This window comes from Suncus etruscus, chromosome 7 (assembly GCF_024139225.1).
Source record: "Suncus etruscus isolate mSunEtr1 chromosome 7, mSunEtr1.pri.cur, whole genome shotgun sequence".
NCBI classification, from domain to species: domain Eukaryota; kingdom Metazoa; phylum Chordata; class Mammalia; order Eulipotyphla; family Soricidae; genus Suncus; species Suncus etruscus.
In genome coordinates, this window is record NC_064854.1 from 36,372,584 (window position 1) to 36,389,066 (window position 16,483).

The following is a 16,483-nucleotide window of genomic DNA, read 5'->3' on the forward strand; positions in this document are numbered from 1 at the left end:
CTTCACCCCAAGCAGAAGGAAGGTTTTATGAACAAAATGACTGAGGAACAAAGTCATATGCTAACTTGTTCAGAGTCACATCAGTATAATATCTGATATATATAACAGAATCATATGATATTGATCTGGCAGAGTCATATCCGTTTCTGAGCTATGAATTGGACAGACTGCAATATTGCACAAATAGAGGCCACCACATCTGGTGTCCTCCAACTTATGTTGTAAGGACCATAATATCAAAGAACATTTAGATTTCTTGTCACACCTAGAAGTGCTCATGTGTTATTATCAGCTCTGCATTTAGAATTCTCTTATATAAGTGCTTGGGAACCAAACAGGGCAAGGGATTAAACCCAGGCCAGTTGCATTTGAGATAGCATATTAACCTTTGCTCTATCTCTCTGGACCTAGAATTTCTTTTTTTGTTTTGTTTTGTTTTGTTTTGTTTTGTTTTGTTTTGGGGGACCACAACTGCAGATTCTGTGGGGCTAATCCTGGAACTACGCTCAAAAATTACTCCTGGCAGTGCTTAGGGAACCCTAGGGGATGCTGGGGATTGAACCTTGGTCAAATACATATAATTGCCCTACCTTCTGTATTTCTTTTGGAAATGAAATATTTGCCTAATTATACAAAATATAAAACCACATATGATTGCCTTGACTATTAAAATTTTCATTGAGTATTGGAAAACTAAACTTTGCAAATGATTCATAGTAGCTATTGCCACTGAAATACAAAACAGGCGAGGTGTAGAGTGAAAGATTATTTTCAGCAAGAGATAATGAGGAAAAAATTCTAGTAAAGACTAAAAGAATTTTAAGTACATAAAATATAATGAGGAAAGAATTTTGCCCATTTATTTTCTTAGTAAAATTACCTAATCTCTCTCTCTCTCTCTCTCTCTCTCTCTCTCTCTCTCTCTCTCTCTCTCTCTCACTCACTCTTTCTCATTAAAGGAAAACATTTTCCAGGATGGAAATAACTACCAGTTACAAGAAAACCTGTGTGGACAGTAAAATAATACTGAGTAAATGAACTGATAAATTGTCTTATCAGACTTATGTGAACCAGCCACTTAGAATAACATTAGGTAAGGCAGTAGTAGTAGTACCGTTGCACAGGCCAGAGTGGGTTTCCTCTCTGCCACTGTACACTCAGCAAAAGAACAAGAAAAGATGCAATAAAAAATGAAGATCCCCTATTTACAAGGGTCAATTTTGTTTCTTTGGGGCCAAGAAAAAAAAAAGAAAATGCTCGTGTGTGCTCTGCTGTGTCTGGATTCACAACATATTCTCTCACTCCCTTGTCAACTTTTGTGTGTATGTGCATAAATCAGAAGCAACTAATTAAAAAAGAAATATTTAATTCTGATATGTTCTTTAAACTGAAGTTCCATCTGGTTCTGTTTGAATAGTAAAATCTGCTAATGTTGTTAAAATTGGCAAGCAGCACTGGCAAAGAAGAAATTAAAAGAAACTCCATGTAGCAGGTTAATACTGGAGACATTTCTAGAATTTCATTACTTAAATTATGCCAATATGGAAACCATAAAGATCGAATGTGGATGGGAGGATTGGCATTTGAGGATGGAGACCGAGGTGTGATGCATTGGGAGACCTTTGAGAGCAGTGCTGAGAACCATGACATTCTTCTCTCAGCTTCATTTATAAAATGTATTTGAGATAAATATGGGAAGAATGTTTTCCCATATTATATACAAACACCTAAGTTTTCTTCCCCCTCCATTGTTTCTGGCACAGATATCAACTGTGCTTAGAAAATAAATAAACTTATATTTCATTTTAATTAGTTTCTAACTTAATAATTATATAAATTTTGAACTTATTCTGATAAGAAAGAAGGAGAAAATCATTTAGAAGTTCAGATAGACTCTACGAAACAAATTTGATCAGCTAAGACTATTTAAAATCTGTATGCAGAGTTAAAAAAAAAGATGGATTACATTCCTATGTTTTAAAAAACCGTCCTATATTATGAACTCTTATCTGCTTCAATATTAAGTCTTGCCTTAGTCTCACATTAACTGGCAGATGAATACTTCAGAAACCTTTAATAGCTCCATCAAGAAGCTGACATTTAAATGGTTCCTTTTCTTCATCTAAGATATGCAAAAGCTCTTGCTGGGCAGTATAAAGAATAAGGGACTTAATATTTTAAATTAACATTTTGAATGTTTATTTGTAAGTTACATGAAATCTAAAACCTGAAGCTAATTCTTTGATCTAGAAACAAAGTAAATTCTCAGACCAGACTAAGTATAATTCCTGCAATCCTGGTTAAGAACTGGAAATGAGACGAAGTGGGAAAGAGCAGAGAGACCTAGCTTAATTCTTAACACTGTGAGAACAGTAAGCAGAACAAAACCCCAAAGCCGATTTTAGTCCTACAGTCCAATACCGGCCTGCAATAAAAAGAGTCACCCCTTTAGATAAGACACTTCCCCTTAATAAGACCCTAATCGTGATTGGCTGCTGAATATAAAACCCTCCCACCGGTTGGCATTTGGAGGAGGAGAGTGATGGAGAGTTTGTTGGCAGTTGGAAGAGATGGAGGAGCAAATAGATTGAACTGTTCCTACCCCCTGACTATGGCTTTCTCCCTGATTTTGGACAGACCTTTGGCAACTTTCGGCTGTATACTTTTGCTGACCTTACTCTGGTCCCAAACCCAGCTTTCTCTCCCTCTTTCTCTCTCACCTGGCCTAGGGGTTTGTCAGAGATCCCTGGACTTCTCTAATAAGTAAGACTGTGATATTTGTTAGAGTCTTGCCTGCGAGACTCAAGCAGCATGAGCCCATCTTGAGCAGATCGGGTCCTTTAAAGAGCACTTTTAAAATCTCCAGAGTGCAACTTGCTAATTTGGAATTTCTTTTTCTTTTTTTCTTTCTTCTTCTTTTTTAAAAAAATAAAATCTTTAAGCACCATGGTTACAAAATTGTTCATACTTAAAGATTTCAGTCATAGAATGACACCACCCTTCACCATTATTCTTTTGTTTTAAAGAGAGGTCACACCCAGCAGTGCTAATGAGTAGGAATTATTTCCAGCAGTGCTCTTGTAGCCCCTTAGGGCCACACCCAGTGTTGCTCACAGGCTCATGCAGTACTCGATACTCAACTTAGCACCATGTACAAGCTAGGCCTGTGCTCTATTACTTGGGATATCAACCCATATGACCCATAACATTTCTTAAGAGAAAAATGGAGTAAGAAAGATTAAAAACATGCCTCTCAGAGTAGGCTGAGGGTTGGGAATGAGGACATGGGTAGGTTTTTGGTCCTCCTTCTGTAATTCTTGGTTCCATCTGTTAATTGTTTACATGTAATGCCTATGAAAACTGTAAGTGCTTGCCTAGTAGAAGAATGAAGGGGTAAAAGCTATATAGGTACTGATGGCATAAATACGCTTGAGTGGTATTGATCTGCTTTACTTTAAACATACCTCGAGATCACACATGTCTGGCTCCTTATATTTGCATTTGCCAAGAATAAGAAGGTGTAATAAGAAAAGAATAAAAAAAATTGGCATGGATAACTCCTTCAAAATTTAGCAGAATTTTATTATCTCCACACATCATCCCCTAGAGCTGTATTACATTGGTGATGCATTTATTGCTATTATTGTTGGTATTTTAACATTGTTGGGAAAAACTATAGTAAACAGAGCCAGGAAGGATTCTCATATCAATATGTCTTAAAATCCACTTATGGCACTTATCATATCAGAGATACTTAAATTTATGAAATTAAGTAGCAAAGGGTGTTAAGTACATAGATAAATAACGTCAGATGCATCAAATTCGACACATACTTACTGTACGTGTGGCTCTGAAAACAAGTAGAATTTGAAAACAAAGAAAGTTCAAAAAGCAAGGTTTTTTTGGTTTTTTTTTTTTTGTGGTTTTTTGGTTTTTTTTTGTGGTTTTTGGGTCACACCCGGCAGTGCTCAGGGGTTATTCCTGGCTCCAGGCTCAGAAATTGCTCCTGGCAGGCACGGGGGACCATATGGGGCGCCGGGATTCGAACTGATGACCTCCTGCATGAAAGGCAAATGCCTTACCTCCATGCTATCTCTCCGGCCCCAAAAAGCAAGGTAAAAAGTGCTACCATTTCACTAGCTAAGTCATTATGAGATGCAGAAGAGAGAATAATTACTAGTGGGAGGGAAAAGAATGTTTTTATTGGGAAAGAGGAACTTAAATTATTCCAACTGAATTTCATCTGATAGGCTAGAATAAGATTTTGGCTGGAGAAGAGGCCCATGTTTATGTGCTAAAAGCCAGAAGAGCCTCCCAAAATCTCCCGTCTGCTGTCTTCAAAAAATCAGATACAGTGCATATTTTTCTCCTGTCTGATCTCTCTTGGCAAAATTTGTTAGAGACTAAGTGTCTTTCCCACCCTTACCACCGAAAATGCATCGTCGTTTGGGTGGGGTCTATGCACCATCTGTTGGTATGTCTTGGCCTGCAAGTGTTTGGCTAGTGACATAGACAATGAAATTTTATTTGTAATTTAACTTCATGACCATGTTTTGCACAGCTGGAGCAATTCTACTGAAATTCATGCTTTCACTGCCACTGGGAATCCAAGTATTCCTGGGAATGAGACCTAAACCTCAATTGATGAGTCAGAGGTTCCTTTTTTGAGCTAAATTGACCCTCAATAGCCTTTCCTCTATTTATGTCCACATTTAATATAAAAAACTTTAGGGGCTGGAGCAATAGCACAATGGGTAGAGTGTTTGCCTAGCATATGGTCCCTGAGTCTGTCAGGAGTAATTTCTGAGTGCAGAGCCAGGAGGAACGGTGAAGTACTACTGAGTATGGCCCCCAAACTAAAATAAATAAACGAATAAATAAAATAAAACACCTCAATTTACCGTATTTTCCGGCGTATAAGACGACCCTTTAATTTTACAGTTAAAACATAGGTTTAGGCCTATATTCACTGTATAAGACAGAACGTTCCTGTGCTGCAACTGTATGTACCACAGTGAGCCAAGCACAACAAGCAAAGGTTCAAAGGTTATACTGTAATAGACTTCCTCTCTGCCTCTGGCCAATCTGAGCAGGCTTTTGACAGTGTAGTTCAGGTACAGAACTTTGTGTAATTTGCATGCATAAAAAGCCTGCTTGGATTGACTGAGTTAGAGATGCGGTCTGAGCAGCCTTGCAGTGATTGGTGCAGGATCAAATCGGAAAATTAGTTCCGTGGCAATATCCAGACGATTTTCATTTATTGGCATATCGAAACGTTTTTCGGGATATACTCGGTGTATAAGATGACCCCCGATTTTCAGTTGACTTCTTTCTCCATTTCAAGTCGTCTTATACACCGGAAAATACAGTAATGGCATACACCTTGTATAGTATTTTCTTCAGAGATCCATACTGCTCTTGAAACCACTCTGCCTGTTTCTCTACCATATAATGAGAAGGCAATGAGTTCAGAAAACAAACTTATAATGGTTTGGTATCTGTTTCTAATGTCTATCCCATTGTAGAAGGAAGTTACTGACCAGCAATTATTTGTTTATAGCCCAAATAAGTGCTAGATAGTTGAAAGAGAGAAAGGTTACCAGATCTCTTCCTTGTTGTCAGTGAAGGAAAAGTGAAGTAAATCATAAATTTTAATACAGTAAAAACAAATTGCATCAAATGTTTGGGGTGTAATTCTGGGATGAGGGAAACAAATCTGGATGCTCTAGTTAGAATGTGGACACAAAAAAAGCACAGTACCCAGTTGTATCTTTGTAGAGGTGACATTAAAACAATGTGAAGCAAGTTAATTAGCCATTCAAACCCTAGGTAGCTAGATTAAAGAGATATCTACCATTATATTTCTGTTTTGAACTCTTCCTCTTTCCAATAGAAATACCAATACTTAGCTCATTTAGCTATTTCTCATAGTTATTAGAAAGATCATAATGATGTGTTTATATAAACATTAACTTAGAATGTTGTTCTAGGGGGCAGTAGAGATCCCTCAAAGGGCTGGAGCACATATTTTGCTTGCATTAGGCACAGCTTCTATCCTGAATACCACAGGTTTAACAGTACTGCCATATCCATACATACAGAGCCAAGAGTAGTGCACTCCCTTCAGCACTGCCAGGTGTGGACCAAAACCTGCATTTCAACACCACACAAAGAATGTGGCCTCATATTATGTATTTTTCCTCTTAGGCAGTTGCTCATTTTAATCTGTGTTTATATGTCTGTGGATTTTGGTTGTGTGTATGAATATTTTGCTGTAGTATTTATAAATTCATGGGCATCTTTAATTTTCAAGTCCTCTAACCCTACCTATAGTGTAGATTCTTAAGAATATGGTCAATATGTTTGTGAAATTTAAATTCAGCATTGTATCCATCCAGTATTTCTGACAAGATCTGAAACACTTTTATTTCAAATGAAAATCAACTGTCCATCAATAAAGTCAATGTGAAAGTGTTTGAGTAATTAAGTTGAACTCTTAAGCAATAAATATGATTTTTCTTATCTTGGTGTGTTTATAACTAAAAGTACTATAATAGCTTATCAAATTTCCAGTGCTATGAAAAGTCCATTACTCAAAACTGGAATCTTCTGAATGATGGATTTCATTGGCTAAGTCTACATTATGTGGAATACTACTTTTACTTTATTTTTAAAGTTATCTCTATAACATAGTTTTCTTCCTCCCAGAAGTCACTCCCAGGATTTACTAAGGAGATTTACTACATTTCTTTTTTTTACTATTTCTTTTATGGTCTCTAATATCTCACTCAAACTTCTCAATATTAACTTTTTTTTGAGCTAAGATACTTGCAAACATCATGTCTACAGGATGTTTATGTATTGTATGTTTATGTATCTAGTTCTTTAGACTTGTTCCATACACTTTCATGCATGAAATGGTAGCAACATCAATGCAATTCCATTGCACAATAACATGATATTTATTAGATGTTGCGAAGACAGTTTTGTGTGGCAGGGAAATGATGTGTTTCTTTGCCTTTTGGTCTCTGAGAAGCATCCTCACAGAAAAGACATTAATTCTGAGGGATTGAATCAATATCATGCAATACTCTTTGAAGTAAGGAAAACCTCCTGCTATACATGTGCACAATTTTTTTTTTTTTTTTTGGTTTTTGGGCCACACCCGGCATTGCTCAGGGGTTACTCCTGGCTGTCTGCTCAGAAATAGCTCCTGGCAGGCACGGGGGACCATATGGGACACCGGGATTTGAACCAACCACCTTTGGTCCTGGATCGGCTGCTTGCAAGGCAAACACCGCTGTGCTATCTCTCCGGGCCCACATGTGCACAATTTGCCAGCAGTTTAGAGAGAAATTTTTATCTAAAAGGCCAAGAATATATTAAAAAACAAGTACAGGTAACATACTTTCTGTTCCAAAGCTGCATAGTTCTATACTATCCATAACGTTTTATCTGCACCATAAATAACTCAAGATAAACATACATTCACACTCAAACAACATCCGTCTCTTCCAGCACAAACAAAATGACTTGTTTATTATTAGTTTTACAGTAAGTCACATCTCTAATTTTTTTCCCTCTCTCCTCCTAAAGGCTTGCTTTAAAAACAAACACAAGGATGAATTTTGGGGAACTAAAGACTTACAGATGGGGAAATGGTCTCAGTCTCTTGGCCTATAAACTTTGATAGTATACTTTTACACAAGCTTCCCCAGTATTTCTCAGTAATCTAGGTGGGCCTCTCATGGTCATAAGAGTCTTATGTGCTGAAGCAGAATCTGGACAAGTAGGTATTTGAGAAATCTCTTCTACTTGGCATTCAAACCCTAGCATGGAACTGATGGGATTATCAAGATTAAAGTTGGTCACAACACCTCAGATTCTAAGGAATGCTGCCTCAGACACAAGAGAGAAGAAAACAAACAGGCTGCCTAGGTATAGCTGGTTGTATGGAATTGTGTGTAAATACTCTGAAGGGATGCTAATCAAGCCTAAGAGCAGATGAGATGAACTCTGAGATTTAATGATTGGTTGACTGTGCTTTCACGGTTGAAAGCTTACCATTCAGACAGAAAATGTATACTGATTCAGTTTTTGGAAAACCATTAAGAAAAAGGTTGGGAAATACTTGGAATCAAGCATTTTCAAAGAATTATTCTCTAAGACAATCATTTGTAGTTATAATTCACAATTGATGTTCCATAGGTTGGAACAAAGCAAAATTCAGTCTATGATAGGAAAAATACTTGCTGTTAGAAATTCCACAGATAGAGTCCAGAAATGAAAGTGAGGAATGGAGAATTGGGAACAATGATCTGTGATTTACATACTAAAAAAAAAGGACAAGACATAGAACTATTCTTTGCTCTGCCATCTAAATATTTTAATGAAAACAAAACAATTTCATGTTATGAAATGTTAACGAGCTGTGTTCATTTCAACCTGGGTCACAGGAATTATGCATCTGCCTGACTACTTTCAAACAATATGAGGATAGATGAAATACTAAAATATCATATAGTCCCCCTCCCGATTCAAAATATTTGAATAAATGGAAACTGTGATTTTCCTTTAGCCATGGAAACCATGCTTTCTTACTACTCATTTGGACATATGTACTTCAACTACTTGGTGCACCGTTACCTCCAAGAAGTGTACCATAGAAATGTAATGTTTTATTGGTGAACACAGCCAGATTGTTGTGGGGAGAGGACACCTTTTACAGAAAAAAAAAAAAAAGAGTTAAGGCACATAATTGGAAGCATCAAAAAAAAGCATTCCTTTCCTACAACCTCGCAGATTTCAGAGTTGTAAGAATATTGTCACGCTGTCTCTGAATTTAGATGCCAAGTTAAGAATGAGAACATACCACTCTGCATGGTTTTAATAAAACTGTCAGTATTTGAAAAGTAATGGAATGAATTGAGTTTTAATTTATTTGAATTGCTTTGGAAAAAGTGATTTTAATTGAGATGAATTTTATACGAGATGCAAGATAGATATTTTGAAGCTAGTTATACTAAAGCTAGATATTTTAAAGAAAGATAAGTAGATAAACAGATGTTCATATGGAAAAGGTCTTAGATTAAGGGAACTGGGCTATTGTATGCTAGAAGGTGATAAACAGCATTGTATTTTAGTATGTGTGTTGAACCCCAAATTAATTACTCCTCCTTATCCCTTTTCTCCTATTCTATAGAATACATAGAAATACCCATAACTCATGTATTATGTTTTCCAAATTTATTTCAATAAATGAATAGCATTTATTTATTAGTGTTTATTTAGAGGGACTATCATTTAGAGGAACATGTCATAAACACATGTATTGACCAATAGTTTTACATAATGATGTTAAATAAGAAAATTCTTGCTATTTAAATAAATAAGATTACCTTGCCTAATGATAACAAGTTGGTAATGGAAATTATGATGACAAAATAGCATATATAGATGAGGAATAGAACATCATTGATTGAAAGTAATAACGATTAGTTTGGATTTAGAAAAGTATATCTCAATCATGAGGTTAAAAAATTTTGCAAGTGTGCTCACTTTGGCAGCACATATACTAAAATTGGAATAATACAGAGAAGATTAGCATGGCCCCTGCGCAAGGATGACATGCAAATTCGTGAAGCATTCCGTATTTTAAAAAAAAAGAAAAAAAGTTGCAAGACATAGTTTCATGTTTTAAGATTGAGGACCTGAAATTATTTTTCTCTTTTCCCTATGTGCTGTTTTCTTCTGAAGTACAAAAATTTTTTTCACTATTTTACATTTCCTTTTAATAATCATGAGAATTTCCTATTGAAAATATTGTATTTAATTTGTAAATCTTCAAATTCAGGACTCTGTCAAGTTTCTGGGGTCTGTCAGCTTGGCACTTTCTTGTGCCTCTGTATTCCTCTCTCTTTCTGGACAAGGTTTGCCCACATCCTCTGAAGACCCAGTACCTACAACTGGGTATTTGAAGGAAAAGACAAACTTAATGGCTTTCTTTATGCAGCTGGATCCCTGGGGCTGATATTCTTTCTATCTACACTTTCCTGGGATAACATTATGACCTAGAACATGCTCAGAATTGAATGTGGTATTTTTCTTCTGAGGAAAGAAAAAAGACTAAGTATTGGCAAGACTTTAAGGTGTGAAGTCTATAATGGAGGGCTAGCCTATGCCTTACGGATATTTCCTTCAAAGATTGGAGAGACATGAAAGATGAACTGTCTAGGTTTCATCTTATCTCCCCTAGTGGACTGCACTTCCCTGTGAGCTAGCACAAAGGAATCAAGGAAAACAGGCCCCACTAGTGAGGTTTCTCTGTGAAATCCTAAGATAAGCTTCATGGCGAAGCCAACCTAAACAATTACTTGATCTGAGGAAAGAAAATATTTTTAATTAAAAACTTTTTTTCTATGTGTTGCTCATATGATTATCTGTAGTATTTAAAATGAATTCCAGCTATGCTTCATATATTTATATTTTCATTTAGGCAAGCCAAGGGCACCAGCTGATAGAGTAAATTTATTTTTAATAGAATCACATAATCTGAAATGCTTGAAAGGACTTCAGAAGCTGTCTGGTTCAATCACCCATCCCCTGAAGAGTTCTATCTAGAGCCTTCTCAGGCTTGCTAAAAGAATAACAAAGTATATTTATTTATTTTTTTTCCTGCTAACTACAGAAATGCAGTTAGAAGCTTAAAGTATTAGAACTGTAAGAAAAGTAAAAATGCTCGCAAAATGAAAGCTTCATTCTTCTAAAGAAGGCAATTCCAAGAATGTCATGAATGTACTTTTAACCCTTTGAGACAGAGATCTAATACAGTGCACAAGTCATTTTCACGAGTACATGTGATTACTCTGAGTCATAACATGTGCAATTGGTCTCAAATTCTTGCTTTACTCAGTGGCTGGAAATATAAAGGCATAATGCTTTGTATTGCTATTGGAATTTAATCTACTTTTCTCTTTTAATTTGAATGTAATCTTGAATGAGTTTTAATGGCTATAGGAGAAAGGAAACATGTGTGTATGTCTGTGTGTGCATGCATGTAAATTCACACATGTACCCATGCATAGCTGTTTCAGGTCAGCATTCAGTTTTGATGTGTTTAGAAATTACTGTTTGGATGTGGAGCTTTCTAACAATGCATTAAATCAGGAGTGCATAAGCATATGGAATACACATCTATGTCCAGGTTGTGGAATTTCCGAAACTCACCCTACTATTGTATTTTTTTAACCTTTGGAGAAGATTGCTTGTGAATGTGCTAGAAAAGTTTAAAACTGCAGGTTCTTCTTATTCTGAAAAACTCACATTCTTTGCTCTGGGGCTTTCAAATTACTATATGAAAGTTACTTAAAACTTAGGAGTTCATGAGGTACATTATTTGCTGCATAAATGTAGCCATTGCTCCTAAACCTGGACATTAATGCACTCTGTAAAAGGTACAATTATTGCTGGCGGGACAGAAATCAACAAACCCCACCAAAGGAATTTCTTTAAAACTGCTATCATAAAATCTGTGCACATTATGGATTTCATTAACATTTTATTCCCCGAGGATTCTCAATTGTATAATAACAGAAGTTCTTTAAATTTTAAATACCACAGACAGGAACAGTCTTTCACCCAAAACAGATGTGAAACTATCAAGCTTGCCTCCTTATTGGTCCATAGATTTGAAACTGGTGGGTAATTGATAGCTCTTAATATGTTGCTGTTTAGATTGTAGAAATGAAAACTTAAGAATATTTTTCCCACGAAAAGATAAGTTTATAAACAATGGACAGATTTTTCAACCACAGTTTCTTACTCTTGATTATATTACCAAAAAAACAAACAAGCCCCAAAACAAAACAAAATAAAAACAAAACCCAAAACAAAACAAAACCCAAACCAAAACAAAAATCCCCAATCAAAAAAAAAACAAAAAACAAAAAACAAAAACTAACACACCTCTGATCAGCTTATCATAAAACGCTGAAAACAAGTAGGTCAGTGACACCCAATGTCCGGTGTGTTAGAATTTATATAGTCTTATTATTTTTTAAATCTTGTTAGTGATGATTTGGGATTTTTGTCCTTGTGTTTTCCCTTGCTTAATCCTGCCCTTATCAGTTAATTTAGAGATTCAATTGTGGCAGTGTTCTAAAATAACATTCTGTATTTATTTAGCTAACAACCAGTTCACTTTTAAAAGCTAAAAATAGTGATGCTTTAGATAAATAAGCAAGGAGGTTTATGATGCTATTTTTCTGCATAAGGTAAACAGATGCATCTGTATTTTTAGAAAACAAAAGAACTATGGTTCTATTCTAATAGTATATGTGATAAGCAGTTGAAACGTAACCAAAAAAAAAAAATCAACCAACCAACCAGTTACTTCTTTTAAAAAACTGTCCAGTCTAAATACTTTAAGAAAATGACGTTTTGTTTATGTTGTCTACACTAGTGGTTTTCAGTCAGTAGTGACTTTGATCGTAATGGGGTATTTGTCTGGAGACATTTTTGTTGTTGTTAAGACTAACTTAGGGATGTGGGTGTGTGGTTGGTGCTATACATCTTATACTGTCAGGACAGTGATTCCCTATAAAGATGTCTGCTTAATCTAGACCATACAATCTTGCCCAAGCAGAAGATAATTATTAAATTAAAATTTCTGAAGTGTCTGTTAAATTTAATAGACACCACTTGCCAATCAGTAACTGAATAAGGTATGATGGGATTTAAATGTGCCTGCTTGGTTTTCATGACACTATATTCAAAATAATTAAAAACTCATTTTTATACATTATTACAATTGAATAATACAAACAAATGGGAGCATGAATGATTTTATGTTAAGAGTCATGCTAAGACTCCAGTCTGTGTCCTGTCTTCAACTTTCTCTGTAGCATTCTAAATTACCTAACCTCAGAAACTATACAACATAATGAATTTAGAAAAAATTATATGTGCAACAATTTTTAGTCTTACCCTTAATTTTGAGACATCGTGCCAAAACTACTCCTCAACATTTAACTCTGAATGTTGGTTCCAAATAGACAATAACATCTAGCAATAAAAAACAAAACTATAAGTAAAATAGAATGTGCAATCTATGCAAATTTATTTTTGAGTGTAAATCTATCTAAACATTGTGATTCTTTCAATATTACATTTCCAGTTATAGCTCATGATAAAATCAAGAGCTTTCTTCAAATATCAAACATTTTTTTCGGGTATGTTAAGATGAAAAATTAATTACTAAAAACATTTTACTGAATTTTCAAACAAAATAAAGTGGTTAACTTTGCTGAAATGAAAAATACTATCTTGGCATTTTCAATGTGACAAAATAATCAGTTAAAATGTTTAAATAACTGTGTTTAAATACTACAGACTTATAAACAAAACGTCATTTTCTTAAAGTATTTAGGCTGGACAGAATTTTAAAAGAAGTAACTGGTTGCCTGGTTGATTTTTTTTTTTGTCACATTTCAACTGCTTATCACATTCTCTTTCCCCCAAAACATATCCTCCTAAGAAGCAATATACAACTCTAAATTTAATATCTTTCTATATGCATTTTCTACAAGTGTCTTTGATAGAAGAAGGTTCAAAAGTAAGCATGAGGAAAATTCTTCAGGAAAGAATGATTTCTGGAACATGGACTTCCTTGGTAACACATAGTTACTAATAAAAGGCCTACAAGGTAGGAAGTATTCTACCTAGAAAGGTAGACTGACTATAAAGCATGAAGGTATTATAAATTAATATAGAATAAAAGTAGCAAAAGGTTTACCGAGAAAAAATGCAAGTTGTCATTTTTAACAGATGAATGTTTTAAGTTAATATAACATATTAATATGTTTCAATAAAAACATACACAGAGCACACCTGGGGTATAAACATTCAGTTGAACAGCTGTATTTTCCCTAAATTTGCCAACATTATATTTTACATGCATCATTCCACATTTGGGTAACAGCGGGATATTTTTATCAGTTCTCTAGTTATACATTTATAAACTATCATTTTATTGCAATTTGAGCAATTTACTAATGATCTGAATGAGATAAAACACCCCTAAGTGTCTGGTTTATAAACAAAGTGTTTACAAATAGTATAACTTGGCTCAAAATATATTCTGGATTAGTCAATTTAGCAGATGGAACCAATTTTAAATAGAGTATTTCAGATTATAACCTGCTATAAAAATGCAACTTTTCTTTAAAAATGTCAAACACCAAGGCCACAGAGATAGCACAGCAGTAAGGGTGTTTGCCTTGCATGTGGCGAACCTGGTTTGAATCCCAGTATCCATATGGTCCCCCAAGCCTGCCAGGAGCAACTTCTGAGTGCAGAGCCAGGAGTAACTCCTGAGTGCCACAGGGTGTGACCCCCAGAAAAACCAAAACCAAACCAAAAAATCAAATACTTTTTTTCATAGAGATACCAGTTTTCTACTCAGCTGATTAACATAAAAGAATTGAAGGATTTGTCCACACTATTTAAGGATGAAAGAAAAATTATATTAAAAACTTATTAAAAATTTGCATTCTGAAGCTTTAAATTATATGGTTTTTGTTATACTTTCTTTTTAGGGAGACCTTAGTTGTATGGTAAAGAGCAAGGTTTCAAAGAACAGAATTCATCTAACTGAAAAAGTCAACACTCTCTTTTCTTATAAATAAGAATTTGTTATTTGTTGTCTTTTAAGTATTAACAATACTGTGCCAAACGGAACTGTATGAGTTAATTCCAAACGGAAATTTATGAGTTACTTCATTCCATTTGGGCACTTAAAGGGATATCTAACAAAACCTTTCTTAGCTCCTGAGGTCAAGTTTTCACACATTTTAAATTAACCTCCATCTCCATTCTCAGTTGTAGGTGGTAATTTGCTTTATGAATCACGAGAGAGCCACTTTGGAAGATGCTGAGAGCAACAACAGTCCTGGTTGGATGATTGGGGAATTATGGGTAATAAACCTTGAAGGACCTGCTGGGCTGACTACTGAATAACCCGTGAGGCTGTAAGAGGCTCACCAGGCTTTCTATCATACTCAGTTGGTATGAGAGTTGGTATCAGATTATTCATTTGCAGGTAGCGTGATATTAAAAATTATAAGGTAGAAGCTACTCCAACTGTACATTAGTCCTATGTAAGATACGATCACCCAGTAGTGACTTTCTGCCTTCTAGATCTTTCCAGTGCCTACTGACTCTCTCCATTTTAATTGTGTAACTGAGGGGACTGGAGTGATAGGATAGTAACAGTTGAGTGTCCTTGCTTAGATCACGGCCAACCTGGGTTCAATCTCTAGTATACCCCTAAGATCCCCAAGCGCACCAGTAGTGATCTGTGAGACACAAAGCCAGGAGTGATTCTCCTTCACACTCCTTCAAGCCACAGCTCCAAATCAGGATTTGGTGAACAATTTAACCCGGCTTGGGTCCCAGGTTTCTTAGAAAAAAAGGATCAGATCAGATCTTGGTCTGTTTAACCATATCTTAGAAAAGAGTAAATGGAATGCACTTGAAAGGGTTTCCAGAAAGGAATGGTTCCATAGACACATTAGGTTTTTTGACCTAATGTGTCTCATAATTAATTGTAAAACCAGAAGGCAATTTGTTCATTTTTGCATTTAGAGACTTAAAGGGCATAAATTTTTTTGACAGACTGTTTCAAAGTCAGTGAATTTGACAGAGAGGCAGAGAGAGATAAGAGACAGAGACAGAGACAAATATGTTTTGATTTAGTTCTGATCCATCTACTTCCTTACTACACTACCTTTTGTGTCTGCTTTCTTCAGTTAGAGAAACACAATTCACACATCCTTCAGTTAGAAAATATGGAAGACTTTAATTTTATCTAAGAAAAAGACATGTAAAACTCAAGGAAAAATGGAAACAAGTTAACAAGCTTTCTTTGGCTAGCACTAGCTTTTACTTTCTGGAAATTTCCTTGTCCTTATACATTTGCCCAAGAAATAGTAATAATGAGAGAAGATATTTTTGCTGCAAGGAGAAGATATTTTTGCTTCAGGGAGTTGCTGGTGTATTCTTACAAAGTATCTTCTTGGACATGTCCTTTTATGTGATTAATTCTTTATAGGGTTACCAAACCCAACAGGATGTAGCTTAGAAACCAATAGCAAGAAAACCAACCACAAGGAAACCAACTGCTCCTCTGAATAAATAAAGACATAAATAATCTAGTACCATTTTTTTCTCTCATAAGACACAATGCTACCAAATTTGTAGAAGAATAGAATTTCAACCTGACTCAGCTTGTCAAGTTGTTCCATTTCTAAAATCTCCAGAGAGTGCGGTAATCGATTAGTCCCTAGTGCCATTTTTATTTCTTTGGATGAACAAAGTTCAGATCCAATCCAGGCATTATGTCTCTTGCCTTTTTTCTCCCTCCCAGTCTCCTGGCATTTTAATCACAGAAAAGTCACAGTTGTTTTGAGGAAAGCACTCCCAAGAG

The 16,483-nt window shown here is 35.4% G+C and overlaps 1 protein-coding gene and 1 non-coding gene across 4 annotated transcripts in view; one reads left to right on the plus strand and one right to left on the minus strand.

Moving 5' to 3' along the window:
* Positions 1 to 16,483, minus strand: part of NRP1 (neuropilin 1) — a 160,571-nt gene that overhangs the window by 51,682 nt on the left and 92,406 nt on the right. The window lies entirely within an intron of this gene.
* LOC126015084 (U6 spliceosomal RNA) lies at positions 9,551 to 9,657 on the plus strand. The gene has a single exon (XR_007497983.1). It is a non-coding gene; the product is annotated as a U6 spliceosomal RNA (small nuclear RNA).